Consider the following 23,621-nt stretch of genomic DNA (forward strand, 5'->3'; position numbering starts at 1 on the left):
TATAGATGTATGTGTACTTTTTTTTTAGCTTTGAACTCTTTTTTTATGATGTATACTTGATTTACAATATTGTGTTAGTTTCAGATATCCAGCACAGTGATTCAGATATATATAGAGAGAATATATATTCTTTTTTAGATTCTTGTCCCTTATAGTTTATCATAAAATATTGAGTGTAGTTTCCTATGCTATACTGTAGGTCCTTGTTAGTTATCTGCTTTATATGTAGTAGCGTGTATCTATTAATCCCAACTTTCTAATTTATCCTTCCCCCACCCCTTTCCCCTCTGGTACCATAAGTTTGTTTTCTATGTTTGTGAGTCTCTTTCTGTTTTAGAAATAAGTTCATTTGTATTTCTTTTAGATTCCACTCTATGTTCTTGCTTTTTGAAAATGATCTTTGACTCAAAAAAATTATAGCGTTTGCATTTATGGGCATACAGTTATGCAGTGAGCTTTTTAAAGGCACTTTAAGCTGGAGCCCATATCCCTCTAGTTTTGGTTGTGCCCTGTTCTTCTGAAAAGATACATATGCTTCATTAAGCTAAGATTTATTAGCAAGGCCACCAGGTGATCATGGGACAGTAATTTTTTACATATCAATTTTGACTTGGTGCACTTAATTGGCAGCAAGGAGAAATATTAAAGAATCTTGCTAGCACAGCGTGATCCACGGGAAGTGAGAAAGTCAAAGGAGTCTTTTTCTTCTGTGATATATTGGAAATCATAAAAACTTGGTCTTAAAAATCATCTGACCCAGCACTAAGGAAAAGGGCTATATTTTCTCTTTGGTACATCCCTTGTGTCTAGTATACTGTTGATGATGATGATTAAAAATAACCCTTAGTGAGCATTCACTATGTGCCAGGCACTGCTTCATACACAATACATGATTAACTCATTGATGCTATGAGATTGCTACTGTTATTATCCCCAGAAGCCAAATGAGGAAACTGAGGCAAGAGAGACTAATTAACTTGCCTAAAGATCAACTCCTAAATTAAGGAGCCAGAATATAAGCCCCAGCAACCTGACTCCAGAACCCTAGTTCTAAACCCCTCGTCTCAGTGATGACAATAGTAATCTTCATTAAAGATGCACATGCTGGGCTTTTAACTGGTGGGAAAATAAGCTCTGGGGTCACAGTCCAGTCAGCTGTAGACATGGAGACAGCAAGTCCCTCGAGCCCCTGTTCAAGGTTTCCCTGTGCCATATAGAAATTTCCACGAATGCAGCACTGCAAGTTTGTCTTTACACAAAAAATAATGAAGAGGATGCTGAAAAATATTTAAACATACAGTGACAGCAAAGAGAAAATGCCCGAACTCTGAAATTTTCATGCTTTTTCTTCACTTTACCCATTGATGGCTCCGTTCACACCACTTGATCACAAAAAGATCTGAATATGTAGGTCACCTTGACTTACATAAGGACCTGCCTTTGCAGCCTTAGTTTTGAAGCACTGGAGCCATAAGACACAGCTAAGACAACAGCTGCATAGATTTTTATAATAACCCAGTGTGGTCTTCAGAGTAATGCCCCCCGCAAAGATGGCTACATCTTAATCCCCCAAACCTGTGAATACACTATCTTACATGGCAAAAAGGACTTTGCAGATGGGATTAAGGATCTTGAGATGCAGAGATTTTCCTGGATTATCCAGCTGGGTTCAGGGTGATCACAAGAGTGCTTATAAGAGGGAGGCAGAAGGGTCAGAGTCAGAAAGTTCACTTTGCAATCTGAAGTCCATTCAGGTGATGATGGAAGAAGTTATAGGGACCATCACCACAGAACTGGTCAGCTGCTCCCCAGTTACCACCAGACTCAATGGCCAAGAGGAAGGTTGCCTTTTCCCCATCTGTGACCATTGCTATTTTCAGCACACCACCTCATGTTATACTAGTCTGTCTCTCTGCCATTCATCTTTATTTAAATTTTTTAATTTAAGTTCTGTAAGAACTTTCAGCTCCTTCTCCTTGCCATACCAGGATGATTGACTGGGCAAGTTGGCTGTTTTTAAAAAATCCTACATCATGCAGTAGCTAAAATATCAATGGCTGTCTTCCCTTAAAGAAAGCTCTAGGCTACAGAATTCTGAGCCACATCCTCCCTAATAATTTATGACTCGGAATCCTAAACTACGTTGGTGACTCCTGCGAACCTTAATTCCTGCTGGAATCGTCACACGGGAAAAGTGTGATGTGTGTCCCAGGCAGCTTCCAACTGGAACCTTACTGTCACTGATGCGGTCCAGATTATGGCTTTAGTGAGTGAGTTAGAAGCACTGTGACCCTCTTTTAATTATTCTCAGTCTTGATTTGGGTCCTCACACATTGCCAGCTCTCCCTCCTAATGGTCCCCCTCATTTGTCCACACCCCCACACCCCAGCATCCCACCATAGCTGTATTCCTGCCACCCCTCACGGTGTGCTGGGTTCTCTCCTGTATCTTTGCAGGATCCACCAGTTCCCTTCCAGTACCCAGCTGATCCTCATCCAGGCTTCAGCCTATGTGTCACTTCCTCAGAACCAGACGCCCTTCTACCAGCCCCTGGGTATGCTGGTAGAGCATAAAGGCTCTCCTCTCCATTCCAGCTCTTATTTAATATCAGGCTGCTGACCTGTCTCTGCCCCATCCACCTAGAATCTCTCAGACCAGGACCCTTCCTTCCTTATTCACTGTTTTATCCCCCCAACACCTGAGACTCTGTAGAACCATGGAAGGTGGGCAGTATGCCTTAGGTAAAGGAACAAAGGGGTCTGTGCCCTACGTTGCCAAGGTATCCACCAGCCAGCATCCCACAGCGTGAAGCCCCAGAGGGAGAACAGCTGATCTCATTGCCTTGTCCCAGGTGTCACACTCCTCAGCTCAAACATCTCCTCAGACTAAGGACTGTGGTGGAACTAGGACCCACTGGTCTCCAGGTGAGGCGGAACCCTTGCCAGACTGACGCAGGTGCTCCCCTGTCGCTAAGTGGCGAAGGTGAACTAACATGACCCGGGGAAGGTACTGGCTCTAAGGTGTTATTGAAAAGCGAAAGGGAAGTGTTAATCATTCAGTCGTGTCCAACTCTTTTGCAACTCCATGGACTGTATAGCCCACTGTCCATGGCTTCTCTGTCCATGGATTTCTCCAGGCAAGAATACTGGAGTGGGTTGCCATTTCCTTCTCCAGGGGATCTTCCCAACCCAGGGATTGAACCCAAGTCTCCCTCAGTGCAGGCAGACTCTTTAGCACTGAGCCACCAGGGAGGCCCAAAGTGTTATTAACACTATACAGGTAAAGTGCATTAAGTCTCTTATTTGTTTCACTCTCCCTCTCAAGAGTTGAAGGAAATTCAGCACGCAGGAGAGAAGCCTGATCAGAATGAATCCTCCCTGTGCACGTACAGACTTAGTGGTGGACCCCACAACAACAGATAATAGCAACTGATAAAGTAATGTTATCATCCAGGATGAACGAAGAACAAATGAAATGGCCTTTTAGGTTTTCTTTCATTAAGATCAGCTGAAAATGTTTTCGGTGTGGTGAACAAATAACAAATCCCAAATTCCTGTTCTTTCCTCCCTGAGAAGTACACCATTCATATTCCACATCTATTTGTTGAGGCAACTGGCTTCTCCTTGCCTCATTCTCTTTCTCTGACTTGCCCTGAGACCCAGACCTCTTGTGTCCTTGTGCTCCCTCTCCTGGTCTTTTTAATTTTTCAGCAAGACAGCGTTCCTGAAATGTGTCCCCCAACCAGGGTTGGGTGGGGGAGGGGGGTGCCTGGAGGGGAGAAAGGAGCCAGCCAGCACCGCAGGATTTGTTGTAAGATCCGTGGGGGATCAGAAACAGCTTCTTCGTTGTTTGTAGCCCAGCTTGATGAAGTGAAAAAGGGCCATACTGGCATGGACAGGAAACGTGCCCAGCATCCTTTTTGAGAAATGAAATGCTTCTCCAGGGGAAAAAAAAAAAAAGTGTAATAAAAAGCACTTGATGGGACATTTTTTAAAAACATGCCGCCCTAAAGATACACATATACACGTTGTCTGTGCCCTGCCCGTTAAAGGTGCTAATTACCTAATTATCTGGTCAGGTGGAATAAAAACCCCTTTGACATTCTGTCCCTTCCATATGCCAGAGGAAGTGTTTGGTATCTACTCTGTGACCGTGGTGAGGAGTGAACTGGATTTTCTCCCCACTAAGAGCAAGGATGTCAAACGGTCTGTGCAGCTGGCCGGGGCAGTGCTTGGCTTCAGGGGCACAGCTGGGAACAGGGCAGTTCAAGTCCCCACCCCAGAGCTGGCAGAACAACACACCTTCAAGAGGGACGGACTTCACAGGGCATCTGTGCACTCAGTGTCCCCTGGAGCTGCCTGTGAACTCTGACCCTGCCCAGCTTCTTTGGCTTATGGCAGTTGCCTCTTAGACATTTCGTCATTTTAGCTTGTTACCTTATATTCTCTTTTTTTGTTCCTGTTTGACTTTCTGAAATATCCTCCCCACTATGTCATTTTTCCTACTTTAGTATGTAAAAGAGGATTTTGACTTTGCTTTTTCTCCAGTTGATCTAGAAGCTCCCTCCCATCCCCCAGATGTAAAATCCTGATTCTCACTTAGCATCCAAAGAAAGAAACAGTTTTGCTCGTCCAGGTAGCTCTCCCAGCCTCCACGTTCAAACGAGCTTCCAGCTCCTGCAGCGATGGTATACAGGTGCCCCCGAGGCCACATTTGTTGTGCTCTGTGGTTTTCTGTGCACCATCAGCCTTTCTTGACAGATCGTCTCTGTTTCTACCTTGGCATCCCTTTTATGAGGGCCAGTTGAAGTTTCATGCAGATGGGGTGGAGGGCCCTGGTTTCTCTTGTCAGACAAAGGTGTTAAATACGAGATGCTTACGAAGATCTAGACGGCCATCAGGCTGTTTCTGACGTCGGCCGTGGTCACGATCTCAGTATTCGGAGGGCATGGGTTGTGTGCTCTTCTGTTCTCCAGCCTGCTCTCATTCGAGCCTAGTGCTATCACACAGCCCGTCAGACCCATCCTTCTTCTCGCACTTTCTGTCATTCCAGGAGTCTCGACAATACATAGTTTAACATTTAATTAGGGATTATACATCATGAGTTCCTCCAGGGTAAGACTGTCTGTTCTGCTTCTGTTTACCTCAGCACCCAACACAGCAAATGCTCAATATTTTTGGATGGATTATTGTTGATACGAGATACCTAGGATGTACACAAAAATCCTCATGACCCCAGTAGTACTCTGTGACCTACTAATTTCCTATCATTCAACCTTCTGTGAATACTGTATCATCTAACTGAGGTGAAAATGTGGCCTTTTGTGAATTCCTTTAAAATGTGTGATATTATTGGCTTCTGAAAAGAAACAACAAACTCTTCTTTACAATGCAGATAGTTTCGAGGTTTTATTAGAATACATGTAGATGACCCATAAAAACAGACCTTCAGGAATTTCTCATCGAGACAGGCATGACACTTTTGCAGCAATTGAAAGAGGAGAGTGAAAAAGTTGGCTTAAAGCTCAACATTCAGAAAACGAAGATCGTGGCATCTGGTCCCATCACTTCATGGCAAATAGATGGGGAAACAGTGGAAACAGCGTCAGACTTTATTTTGGGGGGCTCCAAAATCACTGCAGATAGTGATTGCAGCCATGAAATTAAAAGATGCTTACTCCTTGGAAGGAAAGTTATGACCAACCTAGACAGCATATTCGAAAGCAGAGATATTACTTTGCCAACAAAGGTCTGTCTAGTCAAGGCTATGGTTTTTCCAGTGGTCATGTATGGATGCGAGAGTTGAACTGTGAAGAAAGCTGAGCGCCGAAGAATTGATGGTTTTGAACTGTGGTGTTGGAGAAGACTCTTGAGAGTCCCTTGGACTGCAAGGAGATCCAACCAGTCCATTCTGAAGGAGATCAGTCCTGGGTGTTCTTTGGAAGGAATCATGCTGAAGCTGAAACTCCAGTACTTTGGCCACCTGATGCAAAGAGTTGACTCATTGGAAAAGACCCTGATGCTGGGAGGGATTGGGGGCAGGAGGAGAAGGGGATGACAGAGGATGAGATGGCTGGATTGCATCACCGACTCAATGGACATGAGTTTGAGTGAACTGCTGGAGTTGGTGATGGACAGGGAGGCCTGGTGTGCTGCAATTCATGGGATCGCAGAGTCGGACATGACTGAGCAACTGAACTGAACTGAACTGAAAGATTATCATACTAAGTGAAGCAACTCAGAAAGAGGAAGACAAATACCATATGATATCGCTTATATGTGGAATCTAAGATATGACACGAATGAACTTATCTATGAAACAGAAACAGACTCACAGACACAGAGAACAGATTGGAGTTGCCAAGGGAGAGGGAGGTCGGAGAAAGAAGGACTGGGAGTTTGGGATTAGCAGATGCAGGTTATTATATATAGAATGGATAAACGACAAGGTCCTACTGTATAGCACAGGGAACTATATTCAGTATCCTGTGATAAACCAGAATGAAACATAATATGAAAAATAATATGTATATATACACGTATAATTGAATCACTTTTATATACAGCAAAAATAAGCACATTATTAATAAAATTTAAAAGTTTTTTAAAAGGCACAACATTCAGATAGCAATGTAAAACAGCACTCATGTACTCATGTGATTGAATGCCAGAGCTGGGGGTCTGCGGGCAGCAGCTCTTGTCCAGAGCGTGTGTAAGGGGGTGGGCATCCAATTTAATTGCCACCTCCTTCACAGCGGTTTCTCTTAGCCTTGCATTCCATACTGAAGGACACCCTGCCTCCTGTCCTCCAGAGATTTCACGGGTACAATTGGCATCAGTAAAGCAAAGCGAAGAATGGACCCAGGCAGTGAGCACAGCTCGAGCAAATGCTAGAAGGCCAGAGAAAGGCTGGTGGTCAGGCTCAAGAGGATAACTGAAGATGAGATTGAAAGGGGAGTTGTTTGGGGGGGAATCCGAAAGGTCAGATGGAAGAGCATACAGTTTGCTCTCTAAAGCAGGTCATCGCTACTGGAAACATGGTCCATGTCAGGAACATTTACCCAAAGACTCTTCAGCCTCCCTGGAATAGAGGATCCAGAAAGATCATCAAGCTGAGGAAAGAGAAGAGGTGGTATCAGCAGAGAGGACAGGAGAAGTGGTATTAGTTTTCCCTTTTGCTTTGAGTCTCAGAATTTTTACCACAAAGATGACCCTTTTACCCAGAGGTTCTTAAGCCCTGGCCTCCTACACTTGTTAAAGAAATGATGGTGCCATCCAGATACCTACTAGCATGGCTGAGGTTTTCAAAACTCCACTGAACTGGAAGGCTGCTGATCATCCACTGTGGATGAGCTCTAGGGTCCTCACTCACAGGAGCCAAATATTTCCTGCTCTGACAGAGCAAGGAAACTGGAGGGCTTGTTTTCCATTGTAGTCTGATTTCCAGCTTTGATGACTAAAATTCCATCAAAATACTGGAACACCCCCAACCAAGTATTGTAGGCGCCTGAACTCACATCCTTAAAGGTATATTCTGAAATACATTGATTCACCCAAAACAGCTGTTATTCTTGAGATTTGGTGTCTCTCAGAAATCAAAAGTTTGTTTTCAGGATTCAAGAGATATCTTCCTTTAGAGTAGAAAAAGTTGTCTCCCTGGTTAGGAGCTCTAAATAAAGAGGTCTTTCATCACAGTTCCAAGCCACATTCAAAATAGGTGGCCCAGAACAGCCTCCAAGGGGCATTCTGGATGCACCTGTGGGTTATTTCCTTTTCTCACCATCCCCTGAGTTAGCATGAAAAGTGTGTTTCAGCCCCACAGAAACTGGACACAGCCTGCCAGTCATTGGTGGAAATTTCTGCCTCACCTGCTTCAGCAGCAGTGCTACCAGAGATGACTCCACTGTCCAAAATAACCCCCTAGGGGACTCCCCCTGGTGGTGCAGTGGTTAAGACTCTACATAGTAAATGCAGGGGCACAGGTTCAGTCCCTGTTTGGGGAATTAAGATCCCTCATGCCAAGTGCAGTGGCCAAAAAAAAAGTCAGAAGAGGCCCCTGCCTTCATGCTCCATAGTCTCTATCCTGGACATAGTGCCCTTCTCATAGGAGGCTTACATCCAATACCATTGATGTCATTTGCAAGCCTGGTGCCCGAGTTCCCACGGAAGGCTGTTGAAGGTGGCAGGGCAAGAGCCCAGTAGATCCAGGCAAAAACGGCAGCCTTGGCCACACTGATGGTTGGACTCCCTCTTCATTCCTTCCTTTGATGATGGGAATCACATAGAGATAAGGTGAGAACTAGGCAGGAGAATAGCTGAGTGACATCAGTTTGACTTCACACGCCGATCTAGGAGTATACTGATTTCTGCAACCTTGATTACTGCAGAGCTGTGTGTTCTGTCCGCTAGTCCTTTAACTCCGGGGCAGCCATGGTCCGGCTCACATACGGAAGGTTGGTGGTCGCTGTTTAAGTCCTCGCAGAGCACAGATGGCACCTGCATCGCATCAGCATTGACTCTTGCCCATTGGCAGAGCCCGTTGTGGAAACAGGAGGAGGGAAGAGAAATCAGGAATACATGGTCTCTTTGGCAAAACGTCTGGTTCCCATATATGCGTTTACCCTGGCTTACTGTACAGCCTTGGATAACCCAGTCAGCATGTCTTGGCTTCTGTTTTAGGGTGGATAGTAAAGGACTTGGATGGAGGAAACTAAAGACAGTAGAAATACTGTCCCTGCTGTCATCTAAACCATGCTTGTAAGGCAAAGTCTGTGGCTTTGTTCTTCTGTAAGCCACAGTAACACCCACTTCCATTGCAAATGGAAAAGCTCTGTTTGAAAAGACGATACACATCTTTTTAGAATTTTTAGTGTTTGTCTCAAAAGCCTTTTAGATGTATTATCTGAATTTATTCAGCATGTCCCTATTTATTTATTCCTATTTTGCAAATGAAAGATTGGCAGTACTTGCCCAGGTTGTCAGCGTTATTTTCCCCACCAAAGACCAGTGATTCTCCCTTGGTGGCACCTAGTCCTCATGGCGATTGGGGTGTTAGTGGAATGTAAACCCACTTGCTTCCAGAGGTCAAGAAGAAAATGACGTTTTCCATAAGAGACGTGTGGTCTGTCGGTTCTTCAGATTTTATTTCAGATGGAGAATATGACTTCAGTTCTTGAAAGGAAAGAAAAAAATAAAAATTCCCTAACCAGGCATGACAGATGTCTTCAACTATGTGATGGATTGTCATGTGAAAGGAGGACTCAGGTTACCTGTCTGCTTGCCCCAGCAGGCATTACTAGGGTTAGTTCAATTCAGTTCAGCGAATAGTTATTGAGGACCTCCCGTGCATAAGGATCATGCTTTAAACTGAAAGTGGGGGGGGGGCAGGGGGAGGGACAAATATCCTGCTAATCTCGTGACACTGATTATTGCAGAAGCAAGCAGGTTTGGTGAATCACTTGATAAACCAAGGAGAAGTAGAAGACAGAAGCAATGCTTATTTGGATGAAGCAGGAGTAATTAAGAAACTGAGCTGGAGATTATTGCCAGAGTGATAAATAGAATTTCTCAGATAGCTCAAGTAACTGCGCGAGCAAAAGGGCATGACATGGAGATATGGCCATGAGAAGGAATTCTTTATTCAAATGAAAAATGTAACCAGCTGGGCAGAAAAGCAGAGCGGCAGCATGTATCCAGAAACTGTAAGCAAGTCGAGAAACCCGAGGGCAGGAGCCTTCTAAAGAGAACTAGGAGGAAATAGGAGAGAAACAAAATTGACAGTGTAGGAGGAACTCCTTATGGATTATATAGTCGGAGCAATTACGGACTCCAGGTTTCAATTCCCATTTAAAAAATTAGGGCAAAGGAGACGCATGGTACAGAACTCCAACTATATAAGTAGCTTTCAGAATTCTCCTCAACTAACAGAATACCTGAGCGGTTATTGATTTGCCCTATTGGTGGTTTCACCTTTAGAGGATAGACAGTTCAAGACTAGAATTGCTACTTTGGTCCTAACACTGACTAACTAAAATGAACTGACAAGAGTATACACAAGACAATCCTTAGAAGAAACCGTATCATTTTAGAGAACATGATCGTCAAAGAGGAGAATTTGCACTGTCCATAATTATTTCAAGACCTGTTTTTATTTTGATTTTAAAAAGCACAACATGAATTTACCATTTTAACTTTTGATAGTAGCTGTCCTGATGTGTCAGAGGTGATCTCTTATTGTGGTTTTGACTTGCATTTCTTTCAGATTCTTGAGAATCTTTTCTTTCAGTTTCTTGAGAATCTTTTCATATGCTTGTTGGCAATTTGTCTGTCTCCTTTGGAAAAATACCTATTCAAGTCCTTTGCCTTTTGAAAAAACCCAAATTATTTGATTTTTGTTGTTGAGTTAATAGGAGTTCCTTATATTATTGATATTAACCCCTTACTAAATATACGATTCACAAATCTCTTCTCTCATTCCATAAGTTGCCTTTCACTCTGTTGTGTCTTTTTAAGATTATGTATTATTTCCGCATCGGGTCTTAGTTGGAGCCTGTAGGATTTTCACTGAATCATGTGAGCTCTTTCATTGCATTGCACAGACTCTCTAGTTATGACATAGGGGCTTAGTTGCTCTGTAGCATGTGGGATCTTAGTTCCCCAACCAGGGATCAAACCCACGTCCCATGCTTTGCAAGGCATTTTCTTAACCACTGGACCACCAGAGATGTCCTTCTGTTGTGTCTTTTCACGCACGAACGTTCTTAAATTTTATGTAGTCCCATTTGCCTCTGTTTGCTTCTGTTGCCTGTGGTGGTGTCATATCCAGGAAATTATCGCCAAATCTGGTGTCATGAAGTTTCTGCCTTGTGTTTTCCTTTAGACGTTTTCTGGTTTGGGGTTCACGACCTTTTGAAATTCTTTTTTAAAATCAGAAAAATGTAGAAATTACGCCTGTGTAGGGAAAGATGACTCAGGACGGCTATGAATGTCCAAAACAAAGTTCAGATGAGGACCTTTTTTATTTTTTTTCTACAAAGGATGGTAATTGTGCCAGCAGTTCTCTGTTTTGCTCAGATTTTTTTGAACGGTAGGAAAATATGAACAACTATGAATAGGTATGCGTGCCCAGTCCCTTCAGTTGTGTCTGACTCTTTGTGACCCTATGGACCGTAGCCTGCTGGGCTCCTCTGTCCATGGGATTCTCCAGGCAGGAATACTGGAGGTGGTTGCCGTTGCCTCTTCCAGGGGATCTTTCCAATCCAGGGATCAAACACATATCTCTTACTTCTGCTTTGGCGTGTGGGTTCTTTACCACTAGCGCCACCTGGGAAGCCCATGAAAAGGTATACAGGACCTGCAAAAACAGTATCAAGAAAACCCAAGCTCAAAATGAGTGGAAACCTTTCAAAGAGGAGGAGAGAAAAGAAATGTATTGTGCTATGTGGAGCGAAAAGATAAGGAGACCAACAGCTACTCTTTGGGGCTGACCATTTAGTATTGAGGATGACAGAGAGCCCTGAATTACCTCTGTATTGTATGTCATAGAGAATGTTCAGTAGGTGGAAAACTGAGGAAAAACTTGGAGAAAGAAATGGAAACCCCAGGTAGAAGGAAACACCTAAGCCCCCCATCTGGATGAAGTCTCCCAAAGGACAAGCAAGTCATAATGATGGCCCAACTTGTTAAGGTCAAAATCTTTGAGAAACTGTGACATCCAGGAAAACATCGGAAATCTGGAGGTGAAGATATGGCATTACAGGTTTTTTAAAAAGGAAGAAAGTGAATCTTAAAAAGTTTTCCTGGAGAACAATTTACATAATAAGAACAGTTTCTGAATATTGACACGGGTGTACACTCGGGTTAAGAAATCAGTTTGGTATGATTAAGATGGACATGTGGCTTATCGGTAGCAAATGCTTGGGGGAAAAAAAAAAGCAGCAGCTCAGAGATGGTAATTGGTACCAACATAAGTAATAAGTGGCAGTGAAATAAACCTTCATAGAAAATAGACTCTAGACAAAGAGAGGTGATAGTTCTGTCCTCTGTTCTAGTGACTGGAGCATCGACTCAGTCCAGGTATCTTGCTGGAGATGTAGTCAAGCTCAAGATGTTTCAGAGGGCAGTGAGGTGGGGAGAGGGGCTGGTAACTGGTTAGGTTTCAGGGATGGTTGCTGCTGCTAAGTCGCTCCAGTCGTGTCTGACTCTGTGCGACCCCATGGGCAGTGGCCCACCAGGCTCCACCATCCCTGGGATTCTCCAGGCAAGAACACTGGAGTGGGTTGCCATTTCCTTCTCCAATGCATGAAAGTGAAAAGTGAAAGTGAAGTTGCTCAGGGATGGGAATTTTGGCTTAATAGGAAGCACCCAGGTGGCGCTAGTGGTAAGGAATGTGCCTGCCAACGCAGGAGACTCAAGAGATGTGGATTCAGTCCCTAGATCTGGAAGATCCCCCGGTGTAGGAAATGGCAACCTGCCCCAGCATTCATGCCTGGAAAATCTCATGGACAGAGGAGCCTGGCAGACTACAGTCATGGGGTCGCAGAGTTGGACGTGACTGAGCGCAGGAAGAACTGTTAGAAGGCTCTGATGAGAAACTAAACTTCTCAAGACTAGAAGCTTTAAAAACTGTTTTGTGTTATCCGGTTGAACATCAAATGGTTGATGGTTGGTTTGAAATGACTAGAGGGGTCTAGGAGGTAAAACCAAACCTTGACTCAAGAAAATTCTAGTCTGTGAAGATCATTAGTTTCCTAAAAGAGGGGAGGGGTCATTCAAATGGAAATTAGGTAATTTTTTAAACCTTCTAAAAAATAATTTTCTGTTGGAGGTGGTTTTTCAAATGAAACTGTAAACCTCGATGCAGGTTTTACTACTTGTTTACCAGTGAGTAGGATGCTTTTCACTTTCATTTTACACTGAAAAGTGTAAAAAGTTACTGCTATTTTATACCTATTTTAAGATCTACAGTTATACTGAAATTGAATTTTTAAAAATTACTCCATGAGCTTCATTACATAATCTTTCAGAAGAGAGACTTTCTGTTTTTATTGTATGCTTTTAGAGTAAATATGAATACAGTACCTTCTATTTGAATCACCTGTGACTCTTGCCCATCATTTAGCTGGGAAACATAACTGTTGGGTAACTGAAGGCAAAAATAATTAAGGCCACACATGAAGCAGTGAGATGAGGAGGTAAAACCACCCAGGTGAAGTGAAGGTTCCGTAGGGCTGAAGCGTTGCCAGTTTCCAGGAAAGACGATGATGAATGTTTGCGTTTCCTTCCCTGTTCTCTTCACCCAGATACCTCAGGGGCAGTTTCAACTGTTAGGTAACCCCAAGATCATTTGGAGTCAATGGACACAGGCAGGGGTCACGTGACACGCCCCCTAGACATGAGCCTTACCAGGCTGCCTTTCCCATCTGAAACAAAGCTTTGGGGTAACATAGCCCCCCACCAGAAAGGCATTTCTGCTTTGATGTCTTCCAGATGCCAAGAACTAAAGCTGAGCTAAGCTTGCTGGTTTATCAAATTCCTATGTGATAGAAGAGCTCCCTTGACTTATCAGGTTTCATCAGGCAAAGAAGGGACTTAGCAGTTTTCATCCTTCTTCAGGAGAAATCTAGGCACTGAATCTGAATCATATAAATGACTATAGAACCAGATGTGAGATTCACCCTTCTTCCTACTGGAGAAATACCACATCCAGTTGGCCAGACTCCTTTGGATAGAGCTGTAGAAAAGTGACTGTTTTAGAGAATGTGATAAAACATACAATCCTGGGTGTCCGTGTGAAATATCATTTCTTTTCTGGTTCACTTCAGAGAAACAACAGCCAGTAAGAAAGGAGCAGGAAGATATTTAAAATGGATAACAAACAAGGACCAACTGTATCGCACAGGGAACTCTACTCAGTATGATGTGCAGCCTGACTGGGAGGAGACTCTGGGGGAGAATGGATGCATATATACGTATAGCTGAGTCCCTTTGCTGTCTACCTGCGACTCTCACAGTATTGTTAACTATACTCCAGTATAATATTTAAAAACATTTTTTTTTAATGAAAGGAGCAGGAGAGTTGAACTCTGCATTCAGAAGCCTTTATTGAAGCCCTGGCTGATGAGCCATGTGACTTTGGGGAAAATCCCTTCACCTTTCTGGGCTTCACCTCATTTGGCTTCCTTGTCTGTAAAATGGATGAGGATTGAGTCAGGGAAACAGAAACCATGCCAGGTGTTTCAAACAGAGGGGGTTAAGACAGGGAATTGGTTAAACAGGTGTTGGAAAACTGAAAGAACAGGAAGTGGAAGGAGACTCAAGCCAGTGATTAATGACGGCAGGTTGCGGCTCCCACTCCCAGGGCTGGAGGGATAAAAGTGGCCTCTGAGCATGGAGGAGGGGCTGCATCAGGGAGGAGACCACCACTTCCAGACACCCCACCAGGGAAGGAAAGAAAACGGGAAGAATCAGGAACTATAACTGCTTTCTTCCTACCTCTCATCTCCCACCAGTGCCCCTATGGGCAGAATAAGTCACCTGACAAAGGAGCCTGGTTTAAAAACAAAGCTTAAGGAGAAAGTGTGAAAACTAATCTAACTTCAGCATTAGAGAAGGAAACAGAAAGAGAATGGGCATGATTGTGATACACAGGAGAGATGCTAAGAGAGTAAATCCTAGAAATTCTCATCATAAGGAGAATCTTTTTTTCTTTTTATTGTGTCTTATATGAGAAGATGATGTGTTAGTTGCTCGGTCATGTCCGATTCTTTGTGACCCACGGACAGCAGCCTACCGGACTCCTCTGTCCACAGAATTCTCCAGGCAAGAATACTGGAGTGGGTAGCCATCCCTTTCTCCAGGGGCTCTTCCTCACCCAGGGATCAAATCTGCAATGGAGGCAGATTTGTTACCATCTTAGCCACCAGGGAAGCACAAGAAGATGATGTTAGCTGAAACTACTGTGGCCATAATTTCACAGTATATGTCCATCCAGCCATCACACTGTACACCTCAAACTTATACAGGAATGTATGTCAATTGTTTCTCAATACAAGTAAGGGAAAAGCAAAAGGAGAGTGGGTGTGAGTCTGAAAGACAATAGGAAATAATCAGCACATGAGTTTATAATATCAGACTAAAATCAAGTGATAGAAATCAAAGTTAGTAGTTTGGTTAGAACTATTGAGATGGTCCTGTCACGTTTGTATTGAAGTAATACTACTAGGACTTCCCCACAGTCCTGTGGTTAAGACTTTACCTTCCAGTGCAAGCGGTGCAGGTTTGATCCCTGATCAGGAAGCCAAGATCCCACATGCCTCATGGCCAAAAAAAACCAAAAACATAAAACAGAAGCAATATTATAATAAATTCAATAAAGACTTTAAAAATGGTCCACATCAAAAAAAAATCTTTAAATAAGTAGAGTAGTACAACTACTTCAGTTCATAGATAGGCAGGGATGGATACATAGATAGATTTGTTTCTGATATAGACAGTTTCTGAATAATCTTTTGTTGAAGTTTTAGAAATTAAAAAAGCTTGTCTTAGTTCATTATTTAGGAAAACTGCAAGATATATTCAATACGTTTCTGCAGACCCTTGCAGAAGAAAGCCATAGCATGGATTACTGTAGGATTCTTCCTCGAGAGTTCCTGGGGATTAATTTTAGAGTCTGGATCTGTGAACTGACTCAAATGTGGGATCATGACCCTATCATGGAGACTCAAGCAGGGCTCTGTCCACTTAACCTACATGATCTTCTTTTCTTTTTTTCACCAATCAAAAAGTTTCTTCGTGCTGACTGTATTTCAGTCCAAGATACCCATAACCCCGAGAGTCACTTGACCTACACTGCTGATCCCCAGTAGCTGTGTCCCTAAACCCTTGGAGTTTCACTCAGATGGATTTCACCGGCTCAACCCTCGGATGACATCACCCCCCTGAGATCACCATTTCAACAGCCGGGCATAGACAGCAAGTGCGTGTTTATAGGGCCAGATCATGGGCTTTTGACCTATGTCATTGCCTAGGGTCCCATGCTCCAAAGGACCTTGTCATCCTCTTTTCAGATTTTTTTAAATTTGGATCTTAGCTGTATGATGCAGGCTCTTCACTGCCATGTGTGGAATCTTCGTCGCCACATGTGGGATCTTTAGTTGTGGCATGAAAGTTGTGACATGCTGAATCGAGGTCCCCGATCAGGGATTGAACCCGGGCCCCCTGCATTGGGAGTGTGGAGTCTTAACCACTGAACCTCCAAGGAAGTCCCACCATGTCATCCATCATCTTGAAGTTCTCAACCTCCAAACAGTAAGACCATGCTTCTAGTTTGCACTTGGCCCTGCAAGTCTGATAGGCAGTCCTGGGCTGGAAGGACAGGTGTGATTAGAGGCCCAGGAAAGGCCTGACTGAGAAAATAGCATTTGAAGAATGAGCCAGGCCTTTCTTATTGTGATGAACTTCAGCTCAGTGTTCTAAAGGTCATCTCTTCTAGGAAGGCTATGCGGACACCCTTAGCGATTACTACCCCTAGCTTGGTCCTGCCTTAGCAAGCTGCAAATACCTGTTACATACTTACATTACATTCTAGACATTTGTACTGAACATCTGTCTCTGTTCAGTGAAATGTTAGCTTTTTGGAGAAGGAGACTATATGTTATTCATTTTTGTAATAACAGCAATAATAATTGCTGTTACTCAATGCTAGAAGCTGTTCCATAGGTTTTACTACAAGGCAGGCACTGTTGGTCTTACAGTTGGAGAGAAACTGAAGCATATAACAATTAAGTAAGCCGTTCAAGTTACCTGGCACATTGTAGAACTGGGATTTGGATGAAAGACAGCTGGTACCCTCAGATGTCATACAGTGCATAGTCAGTGCCTACTATGTGGTCAGTGAATGAATGAATGAGTAAACAAAAAACAGTCAATGATTAAATGATCAGATAAGTCTCAGGGACAGATTTACAAACAGGAGAGGAACTTTATATTGTGTCTGGAAACCCCAATTCAAGTCTGCACAGGAGAGAAAAAACGCTTAATTTCATGCTTGTAAGCTACATTCGCTAATAGATTTTTAAAAACCCACCATATGAAATTATATACTTGTAGATATAAATCAACTTGCTTTAGTTTTTGTATTGTTACTTTAGGAATGGAAAGATTGATTTCTCTGGCTCTATCGCTAACTAAAATTAATATTAAAATAACCAGAAGTTCTATTGAAATAGTGAGGTTAATTTAACAAACACATCCTGAATGTAGTATGCTTGTATAGCATGCTGCTTTGGGGAGACACATGTGATAATATGGATATTAATTTTAGAAAATTAAGATTAGAAGCAATGCTTCATCTCTAAATCAGTCTTCAGCCTGCAGAATAGGATGCAGCGTGGTGCGGGGGTGGAAAGGAGGAGTGAGTTGTCATCAGTGTTGTTCTCTTTATTTGACAAGTGCCTTGCTGTGCAAATACAACCCAAGTCAGTGTTTTCAAAAACCGACTGGCAAAGCTTTGCTACCTTCTCTTCCCCGTTCCAGGAGAGGAGGCGAGATCTAGCTTCACTGGGATGTAATGTTGCTGAAGATAAAAGAGTCCATGTTTTGTGAGGCTGGGATTATGGAACCTTGGGCACGTGCCACCCCTCTCCTGGGGTGCAGTCCCCAGATCTCCTGACCCATCTGATCAGCCTTGGGCAGATCAGTGCTACAACCGTGAATGTATACTGCCAACAGCAGCTGAGAAGGGACATCCTTGGTGGTCCAGTGGTTAGGCCTCAATCTTCCAATTCAGGGGGTGAGGAACTAAGATTGGGGAGCTAAGATCACACATGCTATAGAGTGTGGCCAAAAGTTTTTAAAACTTGAAAAATTGAAAAGAAAACTAAAAGAACCATCAGAGGAGACCTTCATCACATGGCTCGAGTATGGAATGCTGTTCATGTCTCATAAAAATTCCCAAACCCTATTTTCAGTTTATGCTTGCAGCCCAACTGCCTGATCCCTATAATAGTCCAGAGCAATGAAATTGTTGAGAAGTTTCCTTTCACCAGCTCTGTCCAGCAGCACACGGGGCACATTCTCAGAGGATAAACCCCCCAGTCCTACTAACAGCCCCTAAGCATCCCCTCTGTTCCCTACGTTTTCATCACTTCATCCCCCTTTCTTCTCCAGCAGAGAGATTGTACATCAGAACCCTGGGGGAACAAAGGGTGGAGGCTCATAGCTTCAGTGGGTTATATTTTCAACCTATGAATGGCACATGGATGCGCACCACAGGGTGCAACTCTGGTGGTCCGACCTTGTTTCTTTCAGACCCAAAACCCAAAGGTCAGTGCCACTTGCCTCGTGTGTGCTGTTGACTGAGGTCACAGCCTCCTTGGGAGCAACCAGAGAGCAAGGCAAGGTTATTTGCTGACCTCTCGTGGACCTTGGTCCCACAGGGCACACTCCCTTGTGCCCAGTGTGTGAGCCAGTCTCATCTTTAGCACAATGCATATTGCACACTATGTGATGAAATAAATACTCTTCAAAAAAAACGATCCAGCAGCCAAGGCGGACTTCCCTGGCAGTCCAACGGTAAACACTCTGCACTTCCACTGCAAGCGACGTGGGTTCCAGCCCTGGGTGGGGAACTAGGATCCCACATGCCTTGAGGCACGGCAAAAAAAAAAAAAATTCTAAAAAATGATCCAACCTAAATATTACTTTCATAATGTGAGACTGTTATCCCAGGTGCCCCTAATACTGTATTTTCCGTCTGTTCATCATTCCTTTAGACCATTCCTGACAGTAATTCTGAGCCTAGATATGTCTGCTTCCCTTAGAGCAGTGGAGCGCAGTTCCATTAACACCAGTGAGCTGGGACTGGCTTGCTATTTCTCATTACTTCATTCCATTGTAACTTGGTGATCATTACCTTTTTAAATAACATTTTTATGGGTCATTAGTTTTGTGTGTGATTCTCCACCTCCTACCCCCATCTTATTTTCCCCATTATCAGAGCCTTATTTGTTACAAACAGAATGTAAATGACAGTGCAGGCTTGTGGCCCAGTTTCATAAACATCCTAGCTTCACATTGGTACCTGGGTATTTGTCGTTGGTACCTAGATATTTGTTTTCTGAGGACAAAGTGAGGTGAAATAATTCCTGAAAGTGGAAAGACAGTGCAAGCTACTCAAGATGGGGGATAAACCAATACTGAGAAAGCCTCTGCCTGTTTTAACACTGGCCTACATGCACCAGAGATGGGCTGCTGGGAGGGATGGGTGTTGCAGTTCAGAAGGTACCCATTGTATCAAAGCAACCCTTGACCCAGATCAGACCTGTATGTGCATGTATGCATGCGAAGTTGCTTCTGTCATGTCCAACTCTGTGTGACCCTATGGACTGTAGCCCACTAGGCTCCTCTGTCCATGGGATTCTCCAGGCAAGAATCCTGGAGTGGGTTGCTATACCCTGCTCCAGGGGATCTTCCTGACCCAGGTATGGAATCCAGGTCTCTTATGCCTCCCACATTGGCAAGAGGGTTCTTTACCTCTAGCACCACCTGGGAAGCCCAGATCCGACTCCGTTGGAGGCAATTCAGTGCATTCCAGGTGTCCTGACTACACGTGTTCAAGAGACCGTATGGACCTCAGCCATCTCCTCTTCTGAACTGGTCAGGATTTCTCAGCTGACAACTCATCATGTCAACTGTTAAAACAGGCAGAGGCTTTCTCAGTATTGGTTTATCCCCCATCTTGAGTAGCTTGCACTGTCTTTCCACTTTCAGGAATCATTTCACGTCACATTGTCCTCAGAAAACAAATATCCATGTCAACTCTTGTGACAGCCTTTCCATTCTTTTTTTTTTCTTTTGGTTTTTTGTTTTTGTTTTTGGCTACACTGGGTCAATTGTGGCATGCTGGATCTTTAGTTGCAGCATGCGAACTCTTAAGTCGTAGCATGTGGAAACTAGTTCCCTGACCAGGGATTGAATCCAGGCCCCCTGCATTGGGGAGCTCAGAATCTTAGCCACTGGACGCTCAGCCCTCTCAGTGTTAACAAGGTTACTTAAAATTAACTTGTTCATATATCTCTTCTCCAGAGCTAAATCATGAGTTTATTAAGGACAGTGCTGAGTCTTAGACTTAACCATTCCTCATAGCACTAGTTGGAATCCCAGCTCTCCACTTATGAGCTCTATGCCTTGGATGCATTCCTTCATCTCCTTGGTTCTCAGTTTCCTTGGCTACAAAAAGCATGGCAATCCTGCCTGCCTTGCAGTACGTTAGGAGAACCAGCTAGAATGGTGCTAGGCAGTAACAGGAGCTTGGTGAATAATAATTGATTCACTAGGCAAAACCCTGCACACAGAAGCTGAACAAAATGTAACAGATTTGAATATAACAAAACATGATTTGACCTCATGGGAGGGAAGAGCTGATTATGGTTGCTTAAGATTTCGTGATGAGGACACCATTTCCTCTGACCTGGGCTTGAATGACAGTTTACAACCCTGTTTTTATTCTTGACTTGTTCGTGAGCATGTGACCATCATTTCAAGCTCGTCATGTCTCCTGAACCCAAAAGGATTGGTGAACGGATTTGGGATGTGGAGATTGTGCTTATTGGCATCCTTGGCCCCACTCCTACATTTAAGGAACAGCCTGGCCCTAAGTGGAGAGCTTCCTGCAGCTCCTTGCTACCCTGAGGCAGGTGGTGGCTCCCAGGACTGATCTAGTGACACCCATGGATGTCTCTTAGCCTCTTTAGGAATTTTCTTCAACGCAGTCATAATGGGGGCAGTGGTGCAGCTTACTGAGACCATATCAACATTAAAAAAAACAATGGGGATAAGAGTATAAGGAGCGCTGTATGAAAAAATAAATAAATAGCTTTGAGATGAGTTTCCCAGATTTCCCATATAATGAGCGCATCTGCCAGAACTCAAGATGTGTATTATGCACTCTGCAACTGGCAGATTGCCTTGGGGGGGGGAGCAGAGGATGCTTCCTGATGAAGGAATCAAATCTGTCTTGATTCTGCCACTTTCTCTTTGTGGTGGAGCCACGTTACAATGAAGAAATGGGTCCTGTGACATTCTCTGCAACCTTCTTTAGTTACTTATCAATATGCACTTCCTTATCTTACACCCGCTTTTAAAGGTTCCTAGGAGAAAAGTACATAAAACAGACATCTGCTGAATCTGTTGCCATGTCAACTTAGTAGAACAAACATGGTCAGATGTGCTCCCTTTCGATATGGGTACTAGGGGTGAGTGAGTGAGTGAAAATCACTCAGTTGTGTCCGACTCTTTGTGATACTGTGGACTATACAGTCCACGGGATTCTCCAGGCCAGAATACTAGAGTGGGTAGCCTTTCCCTTCTCCAGGGGATCTTCCCAACCCAAGAATCAAACCCAGGTCTCCCACTTTGCAGGCGGGTTCTTTACCAACTGAGCTACAGGGAAGCCCGCAGGTACTAGGGAACACAGCAAATAAGCACCCTCACCCACTGTTGATTAGTTAATTGGTGTAGTTTGTTGGGTGACACAATGCCTTTCTCCAAAAGTAATCTGAGACCAAACTTACCAAACAAACTGTGTTGTCACTTTCTCGACACTGTAGTTTTATGTTAGAGGCTCAGTTGAACTTCTGACATATTCAGTACTATACCAGCTTTTATCAGATATTTAGAGACCCTAGTTAGATTCAGAGTCACAAAGAGAAATGAAAAAGCCCCTGATCTGAAGAAACTTTGCTGTCCACTGGTTCAGTTCAGTTCAGTTCAGTTCAGTCACTCGGTCGTGTCCGACTCTTTTCGACCCCATGAATCGCAGCACGCCAGGCCTCCCTGTCCATCACCAACTCCTGGAGTTCACTCAGACTCACATCCACTGAGTCCGTGATGCCATCCAGCCATCTCATCTTCTGTCATCCCCTTCTCCTCCTGCCCCCAATCCCTCCCAGCATCAGAGTCTTTTCCAGTGAGTCAACTCTTTGCATGAAGTGGCCAAAGTACTGGAGTTTCAGCTTTAGCATCATTCCTTCCAAAGAACACCCAGGACTGATCTCCTTTAGAATGGACTGGTTGGATCTCCTTGCAGTCCAAGGGACTCTCAAGAGTCTTCTCCAACACCACAGTTCAAAAGCATCAATTCTTCGGTGCTCAGCTTTCTTCACAGTCCAACTCTCATATCCATACATGACTACTGGAAAAATCCATAGCCTTGACTGGTAGAAAGACACAATTAAGTACAATAAAAGGGAGATGGCAGTGATTGCCTTTGTAGAACTATAATGTGAGTCTTGCAGTCATGTGTTTTTGTGGTAGGTTTTTATTGAAAGTATTCAAAAAATATTAACAATTAAAATTCCAGTCATCTCTGTATCTAAGAAATTTACCTTACTAGGCATTCCCTTAGAATGCAGTGATACAGGGACTTCCCTGGTGGTCCAGTGACTGAGACTCCAAGCTCCCAGTGCAGGGGGCCTGGGCTCAATTCCTGCTCTGGGAACCGGATCCCACATGCTGAAACTAAAGAGCCCATATGCCACAACTAAGACCTGATGTAGCCAAATAAATTTTAAAAAGACAAGGTGCAATGCTGTAAAATCAGTGCTGCCTTGGGGAAGACTGAGTATTTCCTTACTCCGGCCATGGGGACTGAGAAGATGCTGTCATTCAATATCTAGGAGGTCTGCAGAGGGCTCCCAGAGGAGCGATGTCTGAGCTGAATTTTGAACAACAGTTTCAGGTCCTCACAAGAGCCTGGGCTGTGCTGAATTCTGTTCCTGTAGCAGTCATTTACCAAGCCTGCTGGTTTATCTTGCTCCACATTTATTCCCCTAGCAGAGATTTTTTAATCACTGTTACTATAGCTTCCAGCAAGGACCCCATGACCACTGCTTTCATTTGTTTTGTACATGTGATTCATGAATGTGCCTCCCTTCCCTTCCTTATGGGGTCAGCGGTGCTTGCAAGAACTTAGAGGATGCATGGGTTTGTGTATAGTGTAAGGGCAAAGAGTCGGACACGACTGAGCGACTAAACACAGACACACACAAGGAAGCCTGCCCTGACCACCAGGAGGTTTCATCCATTTCCATCTGAAAAAACAACTGGCCTTAGGCAACGTATTTCTAACTAAGTCATTCTGCATGTTTGTGTGCATGCACGCCTGCCCATGTACACATGCTGTGCATAAATAGCACATTCCCAATCTGTGTAAAATGAAATGGATGAGCAGCACATGACAGTAGGCTCAGCCCCTGAAGATTTACCAGGAAAGAAGACAGCTGTGTGGCAGAGCTGCTGCTTATAATTAGGGAAAGAATTGCCCATGTCCCGTGCAATTCAGCAGCTTCAACCATTTAAATGACAGCCAGTTTGTTTAGTTTTTCAACACCCTCTGTGCCCACTCCCCCCCCCCAACCTCGTTTTATGGGCCAAGAGTTAATTTCTTGTTGAGAACACTGCTAAGGACTGTCATCTCTGGTATCATTGTTAAGATGGGATATGACATGATGGCTGGCAAATCTCAACTAGAAACCATGATGAGTGAGCAAAAAAATAGGAGTTGCTTTTAATGTCTCTTTTTAACTTTGTAAGTGAGCAAAAAAACTATTTTCAAAGCCCCAT

General features: G+C 43.8%; 1 protein-coding gene across 3 annotated transcripts in view; it reads left to right on the plus strand.

Annotated features, from left to right (window-relative positions):
* The window catches only part of BACH2 (BTB domain and CNC homolog 2), a 385,266-nt gene that overhangs the window by 335,958 nt on the left and 25,687 nt on the right, over positions 1–23,621 (plus strand). The window lies entirely within an intron of this gene.

This window comes from Ovis canadensis, chromosome 8 (genome assembly GCF_042477335.2).
Source record: "Ovis canadensis isolate MfBH-ARS-UI-01 breed Bighorn chromosome 8, ARS-UI_OviCan_v2, whole genome shotgun sequence".
NCBI classification, from domain to species: Eukaryota; Metazoa; Chordata; class Mammalia; order Artiodactyla; family Bovidae; genus Ovis; species Ovis canadensis.